Below are 22,553 nucleotides of genomic sequence, written 5' to 3'. Positions count from 1 at the left end.
AGCAGGTCAAGACCGTACTCATTAATTTACAGAGATCCAACAATTCCCCCATGAGCAAGCACTTGGGGACAGCGGTGAGGAAAAACTCCCCTTTAACGGGTAGAATGCAGCTCTTGGTGGGCAGCCATCTGAAAGAAAGAGGGAAAGGGGGGGTGGGGGGGGACAGAATAACAACAATAATAACAACAATCATAACAATAATGACAATGACATATCAGCCAGAGAAGGATACCAACAGGACTGTGAAGGACCACGAAGGCTCAGCCCAGAACCCAGGGTTTCCTGTGAGATGAGAAAGCACAAAAAAAACGCTGGGGAAGAAGCAAAGTTAGTGACATGCATTGATGTTACATGAATGCATACAGATGGAGGGGAGGAGGAGGAGAGAGGAGCTCAGTGCATCATGGGAAGTCCCCCAGCAGTCTAGGCCTATAGCAGCATAACTAAGGGCTGATCCAAGGTGAGCCTGGTCGGCCCTAACTATAAGCTTTATCAAAAAGGAAAGTTTTAAGCCTACTCTTAAACATAGAGCGGGTGTCTGCACCCCGGACCGAATCTGGTAGATGGTTCCATAGGAGAGGAGCCTGAGAGCTGAAGGCTCTGCCTCCCATTCTACTTTTAAAGACTGTAGGAACCACCAGTAAGCCTGCATTCTGGGAGCGCAGTGTTCTAGTGGGGTAATACGGTACTATGAGCTCTTCAAGATATGATGGTGCCTGACCATTAAGGGCTTTGTAAGTTAGGGGAAGGATTTTAAATTCTATTCTAGATTTTACAGGAAGCCAATGTAGCGAAGCTAAAATGGGAGAAATGTGATCTTTTTTCTAGTTTTGGTCAATACGCGTGCAGCTGCATTCTGGACCAGCTGGAGAGTCTTTAGAGACTTGTTAGGGCAGCCTGATAATAAGGAATTGCAATAATCCAGCCTAGAAGTAACAAATGCGTGAACTAGTTTTTCTGCATCTTTTTGGGATAGGATTTGCCTGATTTTTGTGATATTACGTAAGTGAAAAAAGGCAGTCCTTGAAATTTGATTTATGTGGGAGTTAAAGGACATATCCTGATCAAAGATAACTCCCAGATTCCTTACGGTGGTGTTGGAGGCCAGGGTAATGCCATCCAGAGTAGTTATATCATTAGATAATATGTTTCTAAGGTGTTTAGGGCCAAGCACAATAACTTCAGTTTTGTCTGAATTTAGTAGTAGAAAATTGCAGGTCATCCAGGTCTTTATGTCCTTAAGGCATGCTTGGAGTTTGTTTAACTTGGAGTTTGTTTAACTGATTGGTTTCATCTGGCTTCATTGATAAATATAATTGGGTATCATCTGCATAACAGTGAAAATTTATGGAGTGTTTCCTAATGATATTACCTGAAGGGAGCATATACAAGGTGAATAGAATTGGTCCAAGTACAAAACCTTGTGGAACTCCGTGTCTAACTTTTGCCTTCACGGAGGATTCATCATTAACATGTACAAACTGAAATCGGTCTGATAAATAGGACTTAAACCAGCTTAATGCAGTTCCTTTAATGCCAATATCACACTTTGAAATGCTGTCCAAAGGTTTGTTGAGCAAGACATTTACCAAAATCGACATGATACTGATCGCTGTAGTGACAGCAATAAGAGGGTTAAGAGAGTCTCTTCTTTTCTTCTTGTGTACTTCCATGAAGTCTACTCATACAGTTTCAGGGTATTGGAAAGCACTCAAATTGAACTTGAATTTGAAGAGACACTGCTCTGTAACTTCCAGAAGACAAGTTCCCTGTGACACAGGCACTGCTGGGATTTGAACCCAGGATCTCCTGTTTACAAGACAGGCGCTTTAACCAACTAAGCCACAGCGCCTCTGGCTAAATCTTCTCTCATATTAAAGGTGAATTCACACTGAGGCAAAGGGATTTATGAACTGATATGAAAAAGTTATGTTTATTGTCTTGATTGAATATTTTTGCTTCAATTGAAAATGAGGCAAAAATATGTGAAAGAAAAACAGTCTCCAAGTAAGTACCCCTGGATAAGATGGAGAAATACTTTAAAGACAGTAACATGAATGTAAACACTACGGATGTAACCTCACAACCAACAGGCACTGCTGGGACTTGAACCCAGGATCTCCTGTTTACAAGACAGGCGCTTTAACCACTAAGCTACAGCACCATGTGCTTATCTTTAAAATGCTGTCCAAAGGTACGTTGTGCAAGTCATTTACCAAAATCAATATGATACTGATCGCTGCATTGAAACCAGAAGAAGGTTTAGAGAGTTTCTCCTTGTGTACTATAATTAAGGCTCCTTATAAAGCTTCAGGGTACTGAAAAGCATTTCCTTTTAATGAGGATCTTTGCAATTGACTTAAAAACCAAGATTCATCTTTTGATTTCAGTCAACACAAATATCTCGTTTGGGTGTAGATGAAGCTAAATAAATTTAAATTAAAGGGTCACAAAGAAGCATGTTGGTGGTGGATTAAATATAAAGGATAACAAGAAGGCACTGCTTGGATTTGAATCCAGGATCTCCTGTTTACTAGACAGGCACTTTAACCAACTAAGCCATAGCGCCTCTGGTTAAACCTTCTCTCATATTAAAGGTGAATTCACACTGAGGTGAAGCAATTTATGAACTGATATGATAAAGTTATATTTATTGTTGTGATTGTGATCCAATATTGTTGCTTCAGTTGAAAATGAGGCAAAAATATTTGAAAGAAAAATGGTTTCAAGATATGATGGTGCCTGACCATTAAGGGCTTTGTAAGTTAGGGGAAGGATTTTAAATTCTATTCTTCTATTCTAGATTTTACAGGAAGCCAATGTAGCGAAGCTAAAATGGGAGAAATGTGATCTTTTTTCTAGTTTTGGTCAATACGCGTGCAGCTGCATTCTGGACCAGCTGGAGAGTCTTTAGAGACTTGTTAGGGCAGCCTGATAATAAGGAATTGCCATAATCCAGCCTAGAAGTAACAAATGCGTGAACTAGTTTTTCTGCATCTTTTTGGGATAACTCCCAGATTCCTTATGGTGGTGTTGGAGGCCAGGGTAATGCCATCCAGAGTAGTTATATCATTAGATATAGTTTGTTTAACTGATTGGTTTCATCTGGCTTCATTGATAATTATAATTGGGTATCATCTGCATAACAATGAAAATTTATGGAGTGTTTCCTAATAATATTACCTAAAGGGAGCATATACAAGGTGAATAGAATTGGTCCAAGTACAGAAATTTGTGGAACTCCGTGTCTAACTTTTGCCTTCACAGAGGATTCATCATTAACATGTACAAACTTAAATCGGTCTGATAAATAGGACTTAAACCAGCTTAATGCAGTTCCTTTAATGCAAATATCACACTTTGAAATGCTGTCCAAAGGTTTGTTGAGCAAGACATTTACCAAAATCGACATGATACTGATCGCTGTAGTGAGACTAATAAGCAGGTTAAAAGAGTCTCTTCTTGTGTACTTTCATGAAGTCTACTCATAAAGTTTCAGTGTATTGTAAAGTACCCATATTGAACTTGAATTTGAAGTGAAACTTTTCTGTAATTTCCAGGAGGCAAGTTCTCTGTGATGCAGGCACTGCTGGGATTTGAACCCAGGATCTCCTGTTTACTAGACAGGCACTTTAACCAACTAAGCCACAGCACCTCTGGTTAAACCTTCTCTCATATTAAAGGTGAATTCACACTGAGGTGAAGCAATTTATGAACTGATATGATAAAGTTATATTTATTGTTGTGATTGTGATCCAATATTGTTGCTTCAGTTGAAAATGAGGCAAAAATATTTGAAAGAAAAATGGTTACCAAGGAAGTACAGCAGGATAAGATGGAGAAATAATGCTTTAAAGACAGTAACAGGATCGTAATTACTGTGGAAGTAACCTCAAAACCATCAGGCACTGCTGGGATTTGAACCCAGGATCTCCTGTTTACTAGACAGGCACTTTAACCAACTAAGCCACAGCGCCTCTGGTTAAACCTTCTCTCATTTTAAAGATGAATTCACACTGAGGTGAAGAGATTTATGAACTGATATGACAAAGTTATGTTTATTGTCTTGATTGTGATTCATATCATTGCTTCAGTTGAAAAAAGGCAAAAATATTTTGAATAAAAATGGTCATCAAGCAAGTACCCTGAGATAAGATGGAGAAATAATGCTTCAAAGAAAGTAATAGAAAGATAATCACCATGTAAGTAAGCCCACAAGCATAAGGTACTGCTGGGATTTGAACATAGGATCTCTTGTTTACAAGACAGGCAATTTAACCATTAGCAACAGCATATCACGCTTTGAGATACTGTCCAAAGGTTTGTTGAGCAAGACATTTACCAAAATCAACATGATACTGATCACTGTAGTGAGACCAATAAGCAGATTAAGGGAGTGTCTTCTTGTGTACTTTCATGAAGTTCACTTATTAAGTTTCAGAGTTGTAAAGTAGTCACATTGAACTTGAATTTGAAGTGAAACTGTTCTATAATTTCCAGGAGGCAAGTTCTCTGTGATGCAGGCACTGCTGGGATTTGAACCCAGGATCTCCTGTTTACAAGACAGGCGCTTTAACCAACTAAGCCACAGCGCCTCTGGTGACATCTTCTCTCATGTTAAAGGTGAATTCACTCTGAGGCAAAGGGATTTATGAACTGATATGAAAAAGTTATGTTTATTGTCTTGATTGTGATTCAATATTTTTGCTTCAATTGAAAATGAGGCAAAAATATGTGAAAGAATAATGGTCTACAAGTAAGTACCCCTGGATAAGATGGAGAAATAATGCTTCAAAGACAGTAACAGGAATGCAATTACTGTGGATGTAATCTCACAACCATCAGGCACTGATCGCTCCATTGATACCAGAAGAAGGTTTAGAGAAAAAGTTTCAGGGTACTGGAACGAATTTTGCTCAAGTTGAATTTGAAGAGACATTGTTCTGTAGTTTCTAGCAGACAATTTTCTTGTGATGCAGGCACTGCTGGGATTTGAACCCAGGATCTCCTGTTTACTAGACAGGCGCTTTAACCAACTAAGCCACGGCGCCTCTGGAAAAGTCAGTTCATATTAAAGGTTGATTCACACTAGAGATGTGCCTGAAGACAGAAACATTATTTGGAAAAGCTCAAATAGTATTTCATACAGGTACTTTCAAAAGTATTTGTTTTCGAAAAAAAAAAAGAGTCAAATACCAGTATGCAGGTCGGTTACATCGCTATTTCAGTCTCTCTCTTCTGCTCCACTGTTACGTCTATCAGCAGGTCTCAATGAGGGGGGTTACATCCACCTGCTACATGATGCACATTTCCTAATTTGGACATCACTCCCAGAGTTGGGGGTGTTCACCAGAGATAAAGCTGAGCTACTGACACATGCAAAGTGCTCCCAAGGGACTCTCCATAACCTGTTGTTCCCCTTCACCTTTCCACAAAGTTAGGTTGTAAAAAATAGGAAATAAATGAAAAGTGCAAAGCAAGAATCACCTTTGAAGTTTTTCCCCACACATTACGGGGTGTGCCGTCTCTGTGCTATGGGTGTATAAATAGGTACAGGTCTGTGTGCAATGAGGTGATGAGTAATGTTTTAGCTCAGTAGTCAGCACAGTCGTCTATGATCTGGGAGACTGAAGTTCGAGACCGGCTGTGGGGACCTCCTTCTTAAGGTAGTTTATTCATGAACACTTATTGTAACGCTTTAATTTTCTAAAATTCAAAGCGTAATAAAAACAAAAACGGGATTTTTAAGCCTCTTTCCACTTTTATTCAAATACAAATACAAATACAATAATTTTGCTGCCTCAACAAATACAGATACAAATACAAATACTGGACCCTCTGCACATCCCTAATTCACACTGAGGTGAAAAGATTTATATTTATATTCATAACCATCAGGTGGGATTTGAACCAAGGATCTCCTGTTTACTAGACAGGCGCTTTAATCAACTAAGCCACAGCACCACAGCTAAAAGCTTCTCTCATGTTAAAGATGCAGATACACTGAGGCGAACAGCTTTATGAACTGATATAATAAAGTTGTATTTATTGTCTTGATTGCATTGATCCATATTGTTGCTACAGTACAAAATAAGGCAAAAATATTTTAAATAAACATAGTCACCAAGTATCCCTGGATAAGATAAAGAAGTAACAATTGAAAGGCACTGCTGGGATTTGAACCCAGGATCTCCTGTTTACTAGACAGGCGCTTTAACCAACTAAGCCACAGCACCTGTGAGAAACTCAATCTTCTCATGTTAAATTAAAATACAGGTCTGTGATAAAACAATATTCAGGTGCCCATATGAACATTGAAACCATTTTTTTTCGCTGTAGTTTGTTTACATTCCTCCTGTTCATACTGACCTTTAGAAGATTTTCTCCAAATGCACTTTCAATGTAAGTGATTGAGGATAAATCCACAACCTCTGTTTTGTGCAAAAATGTATTTAAAAGTTTATCTGAAGCTTTTATGAGGCTTTAAATACATTTTTGCACAAAAGGAGGACTGTGGATTTTGTCCCCGATCACTTACATTGAAGGTGCATTGAGAAGGGATCTGCTAATAATGAATATGAACAGGAGGAATGATTACAGCAAGCAAAACCTGTTTCAGTGTTTATTTGGGTGCCTGACTATTGCTTCAAGACACACTTGAAAAATTGTGAACCTATGTTTGTTTGAATTCAGTCAGTTTCAATGGATCCACTGAAACTTCTCAAACCACTTCTGCAGCATAATCCACTTCTCCACTGTCAATCTGCATACATATAGCTAAATATACAGCTTCTGTATGACACTATCACTCTCTTCAGTGAAGCAGAGAATCACAGATATACTGGTGAAACAATGATTGTTTGGAACATACTGGGCATACGGATGGACAGAGGAGAAGTGGATGATGCTGAAATTTTAAATCCAGGGATTCAGGGTACACTGTGTCTCTTCCCTTTTAACAGGTTTGAAGTTTCTCAACATGTCAGACTCAGCCAGAACTGTCGATGATGTGAGGATGGTTGTGAAGTCTCACAGAGAGTGTGATCACAGAGGATGCGGTCACATTTTTTGACAACTATGCAGCAAACTTTGAAATGATCAGTTGTATTTTCATGTTACTTAAAAGGAACATCAAGTTGTGTTTGTTTTGTTTTTTTCACATTTTACGTCTTGTATTTGCAGTTTTTGGATGTTTGTTAGGGACTGTGCAAAAGTGGGGCGAGGTGTGCAGGGCAGAAAAGGGAGGGTAGTCTAATTTTTCTTCAGTATACTGTATGCATAATAAAATGGCCACATGCCAACAAACTGTCATAAGTCATTAAATTACAGATATTAGTCGATTTTCCCAGTGACTGTAGGCTACATTTGCCTCTTGCTCTTTCATACACAGTAGATCAAATCTCTTTTCCTATCCTTTTCTTTTCTCATCCTATCCTTCTGCCACAAATGCGCAAACACACAAAAACGCACTTGTTCTCTCTCTTTATAATTGTTCTTCTCTGTTACACTCTTACCTGCACTCTTCAAATTTTACTAAGCATTTTGGGCCTTGGCTGTCTCCTTCACTGTCTCTCAAACTACCAGCTTCGCCATAGCTGGTAGTCTGCCAAAACTCTTACTTTTCCTCCCCTCAGATTCTCCCAAATATCAAACAGGTTTGATATTAAATTTGTGCAGTTCTTATTGGGCTATTTATATAACTTTTAGCTCTTTAGCTAAACTGCTGAAGCCTGAACTATTTCTGTCATAGAGGCCTGGAGTGTTAATACTGGTGCATTACTTTTGAACAACTATCACCTGCCTCAGGAGTCCAGTTATACTGTTCATTTAACAGAAATTAAAGAACATCTGGCAGCCAATCAGAATTGAGCATTCAGAGTGGCCATGAAATTAATAAAAGTAAGTTGCTGCAGAAAGTTGCGGTGGTTTGGCTTTTGGTAACATTCTTTTGCCTGCATTAAAGTGATAGAAATTTCATTTCTCTGCCAGAAGCACTGAAGCGAATAATGTATATTTTACATTACTGCTGACTAAAGTTGAATTTGAAGACACATCATTCTGTAGTTTCCCTGTTAATCAAGCACTGCTGCAAATTGAACCCAGGATCTCCTGTTCACTCGACAGATATTTTAACCATCTTTTTTTACGTCTTAAGACTTGTTGAGCAATGTACAGCATGCTGGTGAAGACTGCAGTGGGAATATTTTTAAACCTCTGTAACTGCAGTTGACGTGAATTGACCAACAAGAAGAGTTGTGACAGAGTGAAACATGAAAAACAAATGTATTTTTACTGTGGATCTATGCAAGTGACTTAAAAGCCAGAATTCATCATATGATTTAAATTGCTCAGGTGTAGATGAAGCTAAGTATTTTAAGTTAAAGGGTCACAAAGAAGCATGTTGGTGGTGGATTAAACATAAGGGATAATAAAAAGGCACTGCTGGGATTTGAACCCAGGATCTCCTGTTTACTAGACAGGCGCTTTAACCAACTAAGCCACAGCACCTCTATGCATGTGTCCTTTCATATTAACGGTGGATTCACACTGAGATGAGGTAATTGGTGTAACTTGATATGATAAAGTTATGTTTATTGTCTTGATTGTGATCCAATATTGTTGCTTCAGTTGAAAATGAGGCAAAAATATTTTAAAGAAAAATTATCAACAAGCAAGTACCCCTGGATAAGATGCTTTAAAGATAGTAACAGGAAAGTAATTACTGTGGAAGTAACCTCACAACCATCAGGCACTGCTGGGATTTGAACCCAGGATCTCCTGTTTACTAGACAGGCACTTTAACCAACTAAGCCACAGCGCCTCTATGAACATGTCCTTTCATATTAAAGGTGAATTCACAATGAAGCGAACAGATTTATGAACTGATATGATAAAGTTATGTTTATTGTCTTGATTGCGATCCGATATTGTTGCCTCGGTTGAAAATGTGGAAAAAATATTTTAAAGACAAATGATCACCAAGCAAATACCCCTGGATAAGATGTAGAAGTTAATTACTGTGGAAGTAACCTCACAACCATCAGGCACTGATCGCTGCATTGATACCAGAAGAAGGTTTAGAGAGTTTCTCCTTGTGTACTTTAATAAAGGATCCTTATAAAGTTTAAGGGTACTGGAAAGCATTTTGCTCAAGTTGAATTTGAAGAGACATGGGTTTGTAGTTTCTAGCATACAATTTCCTTGTGATGCAGGCACTGCTGGGATTTGAAACCAGGATCTCCTGTTTACTAGACAGGCGCTTTAACCAACTAAGCCACAGCGCCTCTGATAAAAGTTATTCTCATATTAAAGGTGCAGACACACTGAGGCAAAGAGATTTACGAATTGATATGATAAAGTTATGTTTATTGTCTTGATTGTGATTCATATTGTTGCTTCAGTTGAAAATAAGGTAAAAATATTTTGAATAAAAATGGTAACCAAGGAAGTACCCTGGGATAAGATGGAGAAATAATGCTTCAAAGAGAGTAACAGAAAGGTAGTCACCATGAATGTAGCCCCACAAATGTCAGGCACTGCTGGGATTTGAACCCACGATCTCCTGTTTACTAGACAGGCACTTTAACCAACTAAGCCACAGCGCCTCTGGTTAAATTGCTTCTCATATTAAAGGTGAATTCACACTGAGGCAAAGGGATTTATGAACTGATATGATAAAGTTAAGTTTATTGTCTTAATTGTGATTCATATCATTGCTTCAGTTGAAAATAAGGCAAAAATATTCAGAAAAAATAAAAATGGTCACCAAGCAAGTACCCCAAACACTCCCCCAAAATGGAGAAATAATGCTACAAAGAAAGTAAAACACTGTGTAAGTAACTCTTCAACCATCAGGCACTGCTGGGATTTGAACCCAGGATCTCCTGTTTACTAGACAGGCGCTTTAACCAACTAAGCCACAGCACCACTGATCAAAGCTCCTCTCATTTTAAAGGTAAATTCACACTGAGACATTTATGAACTGACATGATAAAGTTAAATGTTTTGATTGTGATTCATCATGTTGAATCACAAGAAGAGACAGCCAAGGCCGAGTGCAGGTAAGAGTGTGACAGAAAAAGACCATTACAAAGAGAGAGAGCAAGTGTGTTTTTGTGTGTTTGTGCATTTGTGACAGAAGGAAAAGGATGAGAAAAGAAAAAGATGAGAAAAGAGACTTGATTTACTGTGTGTGAAAGAGCCTACACCCACTGGGAAGATCAGCTAAAGCTCAGGATGGGGAGATTCAGATATTTGAATATGAATATCATGTCTTCAACAGGATCTCAACATCATACAAATTGAAAAGAGTATCCTCTTACAAATATCTTGGTTTCTGGACTGATGATAAGCTGTGCTTCAAAAAAAGCATATAACTAAGTCACTAAAAGCAAAACTGGCATTCTTTTACAGAAATAAGAAATGTTTTACCCAGAACTGCAGAAAACAAATTGTTCAATCAACCTTTTTCAGCTATGGCGATACAATTTATATGCACACTCCTGCCTCTACACTTAAATCTCTAGATGCAGTTTATCATTCAGCTCTTAGATTCATAACTGGAGATGGTTTTTGAACACATCCTTGTATATTATATGAGAAAGTTGGGTGGCAATCGTTGGCAGTAAGAAGGAAACAACACAGCACTACTGGGCAAACTTCCTGCGTATATATTTCATGTCTTCTCAATTATAGATCACATTCACACCACACTAGATCCCAGGATTATTTGGATTCTTGAAGAACATCAGGTTAGTACTATAGTTGGAAAGTTGACATTTATACAATATAATATGTATTTTGTAATATTTCACTCCGCACAAGTGGAACAATTTGCAAAAGCTTGTTAAAATAGAAGAGCTGATCCCTTACATACATTTCAAACATCTATGAATGATGGTGATGTCTTTTGTTCAATGTCTTTGAATGTTGTCGTTGTTTGTATGTTTGCTGCAAATCTTGTTGTCTGTTTTTATTTTCTGTATGTTCTCTAATCAGGGCGGCCTTGGAAAATAAAGATAAAGATTTAATAATAATAACAAGGACCAAATCTGATGGGAAATTTCATGTGATCCAACTTCAGTGGGATTTGTGAGGAAGGTTTTGGATGGTGCTTGTGGGCCTGGACAGTTAACTAAAGTAGCAAGACTGCAAACTTAAAACCCTCCTGCAATTCATCCAGCACTGATAATGAAATGCTAATAATCACTCCAGTACCAAATGACTATAATGTATAAAGAACAAAAAGTCTGAGGTTATACAAGAGTGTGATGAGTCTTAGCTAATAATTAATATAATAACCATCCTTTTCTCTTTCTAACTGTTAAGTATGGCTTTTTACAGAAGACTTTACAAAATGACAAGACAAGTTATACTAATAATAAAGAGAAAACACGGGTGAACTGCAGAAATTAGTGATTGGTTATAAAGAAAATAATACTGCCCTCACAGAAAATGACTAACCAAAGGACAAAATCAGACTGAATAACTGAGTGATACCTAATACTCAGTCTGAATATTAATTAATCTGCCTGCACAAGTTGGTACAGAAATGCACATATCATCTTAAAATTTGAACAGTTCCCTCCTTACTGTGTTTCAGGAAGAAACCTTCAACTGTTTGTTAAAAATAGTCTAACCCTGATCATGGTGTTGTCTGGAAACTCATCAACTCTCTTTCTCTTTTCTTTTTGGGGTTTTTCCTGCTCCAATCTTCTTTCTATTCTCCCTTTTTACACTTTCCCTCTCTCCTCATCCTCTCCTATATGTTTGATGTGGTGGCGATGATTGGTGCTCTGCAACCTAGGGAGTTGTGCCATTCAGTGTTTTCAGGGAGTTGTGCCACGTCACTAAACTAGGTAACCAGCTACAGTTCCCATCAGGCTTTGTGTTACTGTACTTGTTTTTTCTATACGAAAAATCATGTTTTCAAGTTCCTTATGTTCAGCTTCAGATCTGTATGAAGAGAACTTGATGTGATCACCACATAAAGTCACTACAGGTGTTGCAAAGTCCACCAAACAATTCTCTTTTATTCTATTTTCCTTCAACCAGCTTGATTTGTCTGACAAAGACTCAACACAACTGATTCTAAAGACTTCACCGAAGCTCTGGAGAGGGAGCTGCACCTGCTGGAGGAGGAGGAACTCTGGACTGGCGTAGGAATCAAAAAGTAAGACAGATACATTAAAGATACATGTAAGTCAGACGGAGACGATACACAGGATGAGACATTCGTCAGTGGAACTGTATACTTGTTCAGGAAACCTCTCGTGTGAATCTGCATCATGTGAATCCATCACAGTCACAAGTACAGATGAGATCATTTTAATCCCATACAGTAAGTCTGGATAAATCAATAAATCAATCAAGTGGTCATTGTGCGTATCTTCTTAATCATGTTAGTTTGATTTATTTGACTTAAGTGTTTTGTGTTCTGTGAAATAACCATTGATGGAAATTTTGCAAATATTTGTCTTGTTTTTCACCACAAAAACATGCTGCATGCCAGAAAAATGGGTTCCACAAAGTTAGGTTGTAAAAAATAGGCAATTAATGAAAAGTGCAAAGCAATAATCGCCTTTGAAATTCTTCCCTACATGTTACATCGTGTGCTGTCTCTGTGTTATGGCTGTATAAATAGGTAGAGGTCTGTCTGCAGTGAGGAAAGGAGAAAAGCTTTAGCTCAGTAGTTAGTGCAGCTGTCTATGATGTGGGAGACTCCAGTTCAAGACCTGGTCTGAGAGCTTTCTTTGTAAGGTATTTTATTCAGGGAAACTTGAATTTTCTGAAATTAAAAGCGTAATAAAAACAAAAACAGCCTAAGCCTCTGTCCACTTTTATTCAAATACAAATACAAATAATTTTGCTGCCTCAACAAATACAGATACAAATACAAATACTGGGCCCTCTGCACATCCCTAGGTTGTAAGTAACATGTATCTGGCATCGTTGAGGTCCTAAACTACCACACATGCACATATTTAACTGAAATGTGAGCTGCATTTGTACAAAAGTAACAACAATAATGTAATTTGTGTGACAGTCAAATCATAAATATCGATGACATGGATGTGGTAGTATAAATGTCCAGGATTATTTGTTGAAGAGGTTGGATGACAGTCCAGATGATAAAGATGAGAATGAGAACAAGAAGGTGACATGTTTATTTTACCGGGCTGTGAGATGCCGCCACTGAATGATGACAACAAGCAGTATACGCATGTGCAAAGAAATGAGATGTTAAAAAAAAAACAATGTTCTGACAGCAGTTGCATAGCAAGACATCAGATATGTATCATACACATAATATGAATAAATCAGATTTGGTTTGTTAACACTTCTGAGTCACTTGGATGCAAGAAAGAGTCAGATTTGAGCCACTTCAGCATTTAATGTGAACACAGCCATAGTTTTCTGCCTTTGCCAAACACCTGACCCTACTCCTCCTTTCACACTTGTTCCTCATTACCTTTTTTGCCTTAGAGCATATGTACCTGCCTGGTTACCCCACTCACTTGCCAAATTGTTTCTGTTGCCTTGTGCCAGGCTCTTCCTCCGCCTGTCTGTCTCACACCTCTGCAGAGGCTTCTTGGAATTGTTTGCTTGTTTTGGATAGATGTCAATTTGCTATCAGCAAGTCTGTCTGTTGATTTAAGTAAACACCTTTTATGTCTTGACTCTTCCTGTTTCTTTAACGATAAAGAAACAGACAAACATCTTTAACGATAAACTTCTAACTATTAGAGACAAAATTCATCACCTCCTGCCCTCAACAGGCACTGATTTATCCTCAAACCTTAGAAATAGCTGTAAAACCTGATTATATATTTAGACTGTTTTTCTCTAATCGACCTTCCTGTGACTGTCTACATAACAAAAGGTCTATTTGAGGATTTTCAGTCAGGATTTAGAGCACATCATTGCACAGAGACAGCACTGGTGAAAGGACAGAGGATCAGACAAAGGACTTGCATTTGACGTCATTGACTATTACGTCCTATTACAGAGACTGGAACATTTAATTGGCATTAAAGGAACCGCATTAAGCTGGTTTAAATCCTGTTCATCAGATAGATTTCAGTTTGTACACGTTAATGATGAATTGACATGGAGTTCCACAAGGTTCTGTGCTTGGTCCAATACTATTCACCTTATATATGCTTCCTTTAGGTAATATTATTCAGAAACACTCCATTAGTTTTCATTGTTATGCAGATGATACTAATTATATTTATCAATGAAGCCAGATGAAACCAACCAGTTAACTAAACTCCAAGCATGCCTTAAGGACATATAGACCTGGATGACCTGCAATTTTCTGCTATTGAACTCAGACAAAACTGAAGTTATGATGCTTGGCCCTAAAAACCTTAAAAACACTTTATTTAATAATATAGTTACTCTAGATGGCATTAACCTGGCCTCCAGCGCCACCATAAGGAATCTGGGAGTTATCTTTGATCAGGATATGTCCTCTACCTCCCACATAAAACACTGCTTTTCACTGCTTGACGCCCACGCCTGCTATTATTATTGTTATTAGTCATATTTCTATTATAATTATTGTTGTTATTATGGTTCTCTGTATCTCTCCCCCTTTTCCCCCTCCTTCTTTATCTCTCAACCCAACCAGTCAGGGCAGATGGCTGCCCACCTAGAGCCCTGTTCTGCTTTCCGCTGTCGCCAAGTGCTTGCTCACGGGGGAATGTTGGTTCTCTGTAAATTAACAAGTACAGTCTAGACCTGCCTTGAGATAACTTCTGTTGTGATTTGGTGCTATCTAAATAAGATGGACTTGTCTCCTACTAGGACGACTTCCTGAGTGGGAGACTCTGCCGCTTCTCCTCTCTTCTTTTTTTTTTCTTAAAACAATATGGTACTGCACTAATGCAGAAGCATCATGGTCATTAAATATTTTTTTCTTAGTTGTATCATGCAGTACAACTGTATGGAAGCATCTACATTTGTTATGTTTTTTCACTCATTCATGCAGGTTTTCTGTAATATGTCCCATGTCTCTATGACTTAGCAGGATTCAAATACTGAACAAATGACCCAAACAGGATCGTGGCATGAACAACCTTAAAAACACACACAGCAGCCCACCAGCGAGTAAGTGCAAGAACCCAAGGCTGAGGCAAAAAGAGCTTCACCACTCGACAAATTCAAAAAAGGGAATAGAATATAAGACTTACTGCACAACAAAGAGAAGCACAAAATAGGACAAGTTTTGAATAGAATACACCATAACTAAAAATGGTCATACATTTGCAGGCAATCTCTAAAAATCTAAATGATTCAAAAGGTTTATTTCCATCAGGTCATGTTTTGATATCAGTCTTTCAAAATACGAGACTTTAAAAGGATCTTATATCATCATGGGATCTTCAGGTTCTGAAAAAAACTTAATTAGGTACAGAAAAACTGAAATGGAGGATAAATCCAGATTTTGTAAAGCTATAAAGAACAAAAAACACTTTGCCACAGTCCAGGGACAAATAAAATGCACCTCTTGTACCATCTCCTCTCTGCTTGACCTGTGATGACAAGGGTCAATGGAAAAGATTGATTTGTGGGTAAAGTGAGAAGAAACTAAAAACAGAAGGTTCGCAGTGAGGACTATAGGGATGCGTCCCTGTAGAGTGGTCTGAGTGTAGGGCTGGAGGTGAAGACTGGGGCTCAGGATGAAGCTGGGACTTGGGGAGAAACCTGTGATCGTGCAGCGGCTGTATGAGTAAAGAACAAGGATAACAAGAAACCTCAGACTGAGGAGTGGAGCTGTGCGAAATCTCGATGTGAGAGTTTGGTCTGGGAAATAAAGCCGATGCTGGATTCAGGCCAGGCGTTGAGGGCTTGAGATGAGCTGTCAGGACTGTCAGGACTCTCAGGACTGTCAGGATACCCTCAACATATAACAGTTCTTTCTTTTGTGTGATTCTTTGCCATTATCAAACAGTAGAAATTTCCACGATTACGCAGCATTTTTTTATCCATCTTTTTTACATAAATGCAATTCAGGTGAACCCTTGTTTTATTTTATTTGCTCTATACATTGAATTAAAATAGAATAGTGTAAATTAATAATAATTGATAATAACTGAAATTAACTTCAGAGTTGTTCCCTCCAAAGTCCCGCCGAAGTCTTTTTTACAGTGTGTTTTGGATAGGCATATTTTTCACCAGTCTCCTATACAAAAAGTGCCAGAAAGCTGAGTTGAACTGTCTCAACTCTTAACTCAAGACTTTAAGGATTAACCAGTTCAAACAGCTAGATTTCTGCCGAAGGAAACAGAAATCATGTTTGTATTCACTCTGTACATTCCAGTTGCAGATTGTCTGTCTCTTATTTTAATCCCTCCTTATAAACTTAGATACTGGTCCACTATTCTTATTATTCTAATGACATGCTCTGTGAAGTCTGAGGGTTACACTTTTAGCCACACTTTTCCTCTCGCACCAGCAGCAGGTTGACATTTTCGTCTTTAATTGAAATTTCTTGGGTTGTCATATAGTTTATTTACAGACATTCATAGTTCCAAGATGATACATCCTAATGACTTTGGTGATCCCCTGGCTTTTCCTTTAGCACCATCGTGAGTTGACATTTGTGGTTTTGAGTGAAATGCCTCAACAACTATTGGATGAATTGCCATGACATGTGGTACACACATTCATGTCCCCACACATTCATGTCCCCCTTTTGAATGAATTGTAATCACTTTGGTGATTCCTTAACTTTTCATTTAGAGCCTCCATCAAGTCAAAAATCTGATTTCAATACGATGGTTTACAACCAAATACTTGCATTGAATGACATTCCCATCAGCCCCAGATGTACTTTATGCTTATGTGCTCTTAAGCAAATGCTAAATCTTAAACTAAGACTTTAAACATGGTAAACATTATTACTATTACTACATCAGCATGTTAGCATTGTGAGCATGGTGGCATACTGATATTCAGCTCAAAGTGCCACTCTGACTGCGCATGTACAAGGGGTGTAAATGTACACAAATGTGACTGAAGTCTGTCCTATCACCTAGCCAATTTTATCCCCTCACAGGCTAGACATGATGGCACCAAGCCCTTTGGACAAATATGACCGTAGCCCATGAGGGCTCAGTCTGCTAGTCCATATTTGACATTTTGACTAAAGTGGTTGCTTTAAGTGTTCCAACGCTCTCTGGGTAGAAGAACAGATACACATTTTGGAGGCGTCTCAGCTCAGATTTGGCAGCACTGTAAGTTCGATAAACCACTGCCAACATGTTTGGCATGAATGCTCGCTAAACTCTACTTATAGGCAGGAAGACATGTATACAGTACACAGTACTGTTGTGCCTTGAGGAACAACAGACGTGCTCCTGGTGTTCATCTTCTGCATTTACAGAATTAAGCGATGCATTGGAAATCTATGGAGCACAGCACACGACACAGCAGGCCTTTGAGTCACTCGTCAACAAACAGAAGAGTATTGGCTGCATTCTGTGGATTACTCACTGAGACAGATGAAAATACAAAAGCCAGTTGGAACAGATTTATTATAGATTATGCTGTCAGACACTGAGCCACATATATAAATGACATACCTGGAGAGGTGGCAAATTGGGATGATTGATTGCAAACATACAAATACAAAAGCAGGCATGTGGACAGGCCGGTAAAAATGTACACACAAAGAGTCATACATACATGTTTATACACACATTCACAAAAGATATATGCTCTTGTCACCGGTGTTGATATGGCTTTTCTACGCACTGCCTATAAGAGTAATGACTGAGCTGAGACAGTTTTCATGGAATCCATAGACACCTATACCTATCTCCTCGCCTTCATACACTGCTCATCTGTCTTTCCTGCTGAAGATTTCGGCATGATTTCCTCCACAGTGTAATAATGTCTGCCTGGGGAAGAGAGATGAGCAGACTCTTCTGCTTGTGGTGTGTTTGGTCTCTTTTTTTCAGCATTAGGTGAACTGAAAAAACAATTAATTCTAACCAGAGTACGACAGCCTGATAAACAATTCTGATCCTTATAACCTTAAATTTAAAAATCTGTGAATCAGCCTTTTCTTTGCCTGTGATATTCAGACTGAACCCCCGGTTTGGGAAGGGGTGGTTATTTTGCTCTAATGAATCACTGTGACTGATTTAACTGTCCGTGCAACATCATTTTCAGTCGACACAAAAGCTGCATTTGTGGTGTCAAGGAACATTTATGTGGGCATTTATCATGCTGATCAAAGTAGCATGCCATTAGCAACCTGTTGAGCTCCATTTCTGACTTCATTGTTGCTGTGTACTCCAACCTGCATGGCCATCAAGTCTCTCTTTTATTTGATTTTCCGTCTAGAGGTTTTCATGCATCTAAAAGTTTGGGCTTTTTCTTCAGCAGTATGCATAAATTAATTTTCAGAAGTCAATCCTGAGCATAACTAGACAAAATACAAAATGCAATCAATCCAAACAGAGAGAACACCAACACTGGGAACAGTAGTTGATAGCACATCTGCTCAGATCCACTCAGGTTTTAGATATATTGACACAGACTTCTGGCAAAACAATGGGTCCCTACTCAAGCCAATTAGACTAATATAATTTGGACCTGACTCAACTTGGGTTGTCCTGAGTCTTGGTTACAAAGAACCAAACAGAACCTACAATTAGATCATATCTCCATTATTGCAAAATACAATAAACATACTCTTTATTGCATATAACTTTGTCTGAACCCATTTTTCTCGCCAGTTGAATGTTTTTCCAAAACACATCAGAACATCAGAAAAGAAGTAGTGCCTTTATTGCACTGTGTTTCTAAGCTCTATCAGTTGATTTACAACATCCTTGATAACTCACTTTCATCAATGCTTGTTATCAACACGTTTCTTTGGATTCTGGCTCTGGTAGAGGTGGATGACATTCCCATCCTTAGACTTTATGGGCTCGGTTGTGTCTTCAAACAGCCAACAACCATCCACAAGCTTGTTGGACAAATCTTTGAGTCCTCAATTAAACTTTTCTTTTCCTGTTAAATATGATCTGTGATATTCTAAATTAGATGTAAATTGGTACTGTCTCCACACGATACAGTATCAGTAAACAGTGGCTGCAAACAGTATTGATGGTTGTATCAGTCATTGTATTGGGCACTAAGGATTAGTCTTGCATTCAAGAACATTGTACATTTTCTGCACAGGTGTTGTGTAACAAAAACATTTTCCATCATTTTAAATATTTATTTCAAAACACAGTTTATCATTTGGACCACAGCAAAATAATTATAACTTCACAAAAAGAAGGATGAGAAAAAACTGAACTGAGCAATCAAGTCAACAAATACATCCAGAGGAAACCAGCCAGCTTGATGTACACTAGAGTATGACACTCAGCAGCCAATCACAGCTGGAGTAACCCTGCAGGCAGCCAATCGTACATGTGGTTCAGCACAGTGCACACAGCTACGGCAACAGCTGCGTCTGTTTCACAAGAGACAGAAAACTTTCTGAGTCATTGATGAACCAAACGAGCAGCCTTTTCATCTATCTTCCTCTTAATCTGCGCTGTCTGCAGTAAAACCTTATCTCTTGCAGATTTACAAATAAAAAAACATCATATTCTTAACTGCCTTTGCTCAACCATGATCACAGTGATGCTTCTTTGGTAGTGTTGATACTTTTTGCTGCCCTTCAAGGTGTGAATATTGTGGATTTGACGTTCAAGCAATAGTTCAACATTTTGGGAAATGCGCTCATTTGCTTCCTTGCTAGATGTTAGATGACAAAATTAATACCACTTTCATGCCTGTATGGTAATTATGAAGCTACCTCCAGCAGCAAGTTATGTTAGCTTAGCACAAAGACTGGAAACAGGAGGGAAGAGGTAGCCTGGCTCTGTCCAAATGTAACAAAATTTGCCTAGCAGAGGTTTGTGATTGTGATTTTGAGATTTTTAAAGCTTTGTGTGTTAGAGTTTTAGAGATGAGATCATGCATAGGTGAGAAATACCTACAACTGCAGCTTTAGGGCATGTGACACATAACACACAGCAGAAACTCAGTTTTCCCTCTCAATGGCTGCTTTAATGACATGAAGTAAAACACTGGGATGGGCCTCAGCAGGCATCTGCCATCGAATCCACTAGCAGTACTCCCTGCTAAGATATAACTCAACTCTTCAATTGTGAAATGCGCTTAAGTCCACAAGCAAGATCAAAGCATTATTCCTGTGTGCTTTAGATTTTGTTGCACTGGAGAAAAATAGAGAATTTACCGAGAATATAAACCAGGAATCTTCATTGTTATCCTCATTGGAATAAGAAAAGATTCTTATAAACAAATGAAATAAAATAAACAAGAAAGCGTTTATTTGCGATTAATTTCTAATCCATGATTTCAAAGGATACTGAGTACTGCAGAGGCTGGCTGTGAGCGGAGGAGGATGCAGCTTAGAGAAAATAGAGGATATACGAATATTCATTCAATTTATGTAGAAGAAGAAGGAACACATATTTTGTCTGAAACATGCTTATATTTAAAGCAAGATTATGCAACTATTTTACCTTAAAATAACAGCTTCAAAATCATTTTGATGGTACACTGACTTGTAATAGGGAGACTGGCAGCTCTTTCTTTCCCACTCTGCGCCCTGAACACCTGTTCTTGCACTATGTAACTTGGGTTGAGCAGGTACGATCACTTGTGAGAAATAGTAGTTACCTGGACGTAACTCCAGGGTTTTCAGTTAATAAGTGACACCTGGTTCACCTGATGAGTCCTTTGGTGAATTACAATCACTTGTTATCTTGCAAATATCTAACTATATCGTTATCAACAGAACTAAGATACATACTGGCAGACACCAGACTGTATTTTCCATGGTGTGAGAAGATGATGTGGATCATTGTGGATTGTGACATAAGTCAGTCAGCGCTGTGTAAATTAATTGCTGTTAGCAACTATATTTTAGCACACAGCTGCTGTGGGTTCAGATGTTGACAATCACAGAAATAAGTTCAGCCAGAAGCACAGCTAGGGATGTCACAACAGTAAGTGTTGAAGTCTGTTCCCCTCACTGCAAGGTAAAATAAGTTGTTAGGGCTGCCTGTTGGATATGTGCTGTTTGCTGAAAAAGCAGTAAGAGCCTGTCATCTGCAACTCTTCATCAAACATCTCACTGTGGCTGTTTATGCTTGTACTTTTCCTTCCTGCAATATTTATAAGTGATCCGCTGAACAAACAGCTCCAGTTCTTCACAATAAAAGCCTTCCGTTAGTTTGTCAGAGGAAAGCTTTTAATATGAAGCAGCAGTATCAGGAAATGTTTTCATCAGCAGTAACTTAACACGGCTCCGATATGGCTGAAAGTGATCAGGAAAAGTAAAATAAGGATGATTTCTGAAAGTAAACAGGAACACAGGGGAGTAATTTCAGGCACACCGGCGCGACCAATAAAAATGTTTAGTCACATTTGACAGATTTTTGTCACTTGTGGCAGGAGAGGCCGCTGTTGATGTTGCTCAGCAGAAGTTACATAGTCTTGCTTTAAGCAATTGATCATTCCTTTAAAAGCATGCCAAGCAACATTTCCCAGACACTGGTTCTGTGTTACACTCCACACTGCAGTAGACTTTGGAGAGAGTAAGAACATTTCCTTTCTCAGATAATTGCTTATTCTGTATGTGATGAAGGAGGAAATGCAGGTATACTGAGGTAAATTATACTGCACTGAGGTAAAGTGTGGATGTAAGTGTGATTGCTGCTTATTTTTATATTTTTTTCTTATTTTCTCCTTTTCTCACTGCGCTTCCCCAGGCCAACTCCACTGTTGTTATGGGAAATGTATTTTCACCATGTGAATCCCCTGATAGCATGTTGTCGTCAAGGACGACAAGGTTTAGTTGCAAGTGCAGAAACAAGTATGTGATCCCTCACTGACTTCCAAGCGGCAAACACAGCCCATTGTATTTGACAGACTGTAAGATCAAACATGAAGTATAGGAGAAAGGTGAATATCTGCAGTGGTGGGTAAGAAGTTTGACCTACTGTAGGAATAATATATTTAAAAGCAATCCTACCAGTGAAGGAGGTAAAAAAAACTCTTCAGCGAGTGCTGGACTAAACTGGAGATATTAATTTGCACAGTTTTTTGTTCCCACAATAATTTTTCAGTGTTGCTGTACAGCATTTCAATCAATACAATCTTCATCAGGCGTATAACTGTTGGAGCACAAAACAATGAGAGGATTCTACTCTTTGGCAACAAAAACATAATTGGACATAAACTACAGTTTTGCACAATATCAATATATAACATTTGAGTTGGAGATGATTTGTACACATTTTTGTAAAGATTTTGTACAGTTAGCAAAGCAGCACTGTTTGGAAAAGAGGTAATAATTTATGATAGTAACAAAGCTAACTGGCAGGATTGTGTGAGCTGGGTGTCAGTTAGATGGCAGCTCTTGCAAAGAGCTTCTGAGACAGTTGGTGGTCTTGGACAGGTGCTGTCTCCCAGAGGAAGGCATTTTGAACAGGTGATTGCCGGGGTGGAAA

General features: G+C 38.5%; 12 non-coding genes across 12 annotated transcripts; all 12 read right to left on the bottom strand.

Moving 5' to 3' along the window:
• Nucleotides 1-1,778: 1,778 nt before the first annotated feature.
• Nucleotides 1,779-1,852, bottom strand: trnat-ugu. The gene has a single exon. It is a non-coding gene; the product is annotated as a tRNA-Thr (tRNA).
• A 239-nt stretch (nt 1,853-2,091) lies between these two features.
• trnat-ugu lies at nt 2,092-2,164 on the bottom strand. Its single transcript has one exon. It is a non-coding gene; the product is annotated as a tRNA-Thr (tRNA).
• Nucleotides 2,165-3,581: 1,417 nt separating this feature from the next.
• Nucleotides 3,582-3,655, bottom strand: trnat-agu. The gene has a single exon. It is a non-coding gene; the product is annotated as a tRNA-Thr (tRNA).
• A 248-nt stretch (nt 3,656-3,903) lies between these two features.
• On the bottom strand, nt 3,904-3,977 carry trnat-agu. The gene has a single exon. It is a non-coding gene; the product is annotated as a tRNA-Thr (tRNA).
• Nucleotides 3,978-4,521: 544 nt separating this feature from the next.
• Nucleotides 4,522-4,595, bottom strand: trnat-ugu. The gene has a single exon. It is a non-coding gene; the product is annotated as a tRNA-Thr (tRNA).
• A 382-nt stretch (nt 4,596-4,977) lies between these two features.
• On the bottom strand, nt 4,978-5,051 carry trnat-agu. Its single transcript has one exon. It is a non-coding gene; the product is annotated as a tRNA-Thr (tRNA).
• A 1,111-nt stretch (nt 5,052-6,162) lies between these two features.
• Nucleotides 6,163-6,236, bottom strand: trnat-agu. Its single transcript has one exon. It is a non-coding gene; the product is annotated as a tRNA-Thr (tRNA).
• Nucleotides 6,237-8,434: 2,198 nt separating this feature from the next.
• trnat-agu lies at nt 8,435-8,508 on the bottom strand. The gene has a single exon. It is a non-coding gene; the product is annotated as a tRNA-Thr (tRNA).
• Nucleotides 8,509-8,747: 239 nt separating this feature from the next.
• Nucleotides 8,748-8,821, bottom strand: trnat-agu. The gene has a single exon. It is a non-coding gene; the product is annotated as a tRNA-Thr (tRNA).
• Nucleotides 8,822-9,210: 389 nt separating this feature from the next.
• On the bottom strand, nt 9,211-9,284 carry trnat-agu. The gene has a single exon. It is a non-coding gene; the product is annotated as a tRNA-Thr (tRNA).
• A 247-nt stretch (nt 9,285-9,531) lies between these two features.
• On the bottom strand, nt 9,532-9,605 carry trnat-agu. The gene has a single exon. It is a non-coding gene; the product is annotated as a tRNA-Thr (tRNA).
• Nucleotides 9,606-9,853: 248 nt separating this feature from the next.
• Nucleotides 9,854-9,927, bottom strand: trnat-agu. The gene has a single exon. It is a non-coding gene; the product is annotated as a tRNA-Thr (tRNA).
• Between the last annotated feature and the right edge of the window lie 12,626 nt (nt 9,928-22,553).

This window comes from Thunnus albacares, chromosome 9 (assembly GCF_914725855.1).
Source record: "Thunnus albacares chromosome 9, fThuAlb1.1, whole genome shotgun sequence".
NCBI classification, from domain to species: domain Eukaryota; kingdom Metazoa; phylum Chordata; class Actinopteri; order Scombriformes; family Scombridae; genus Thunnus; species Thunnus albacares.
This window is presented reverse-complemented; position numbering and strand designations above follow the sequence as displayed.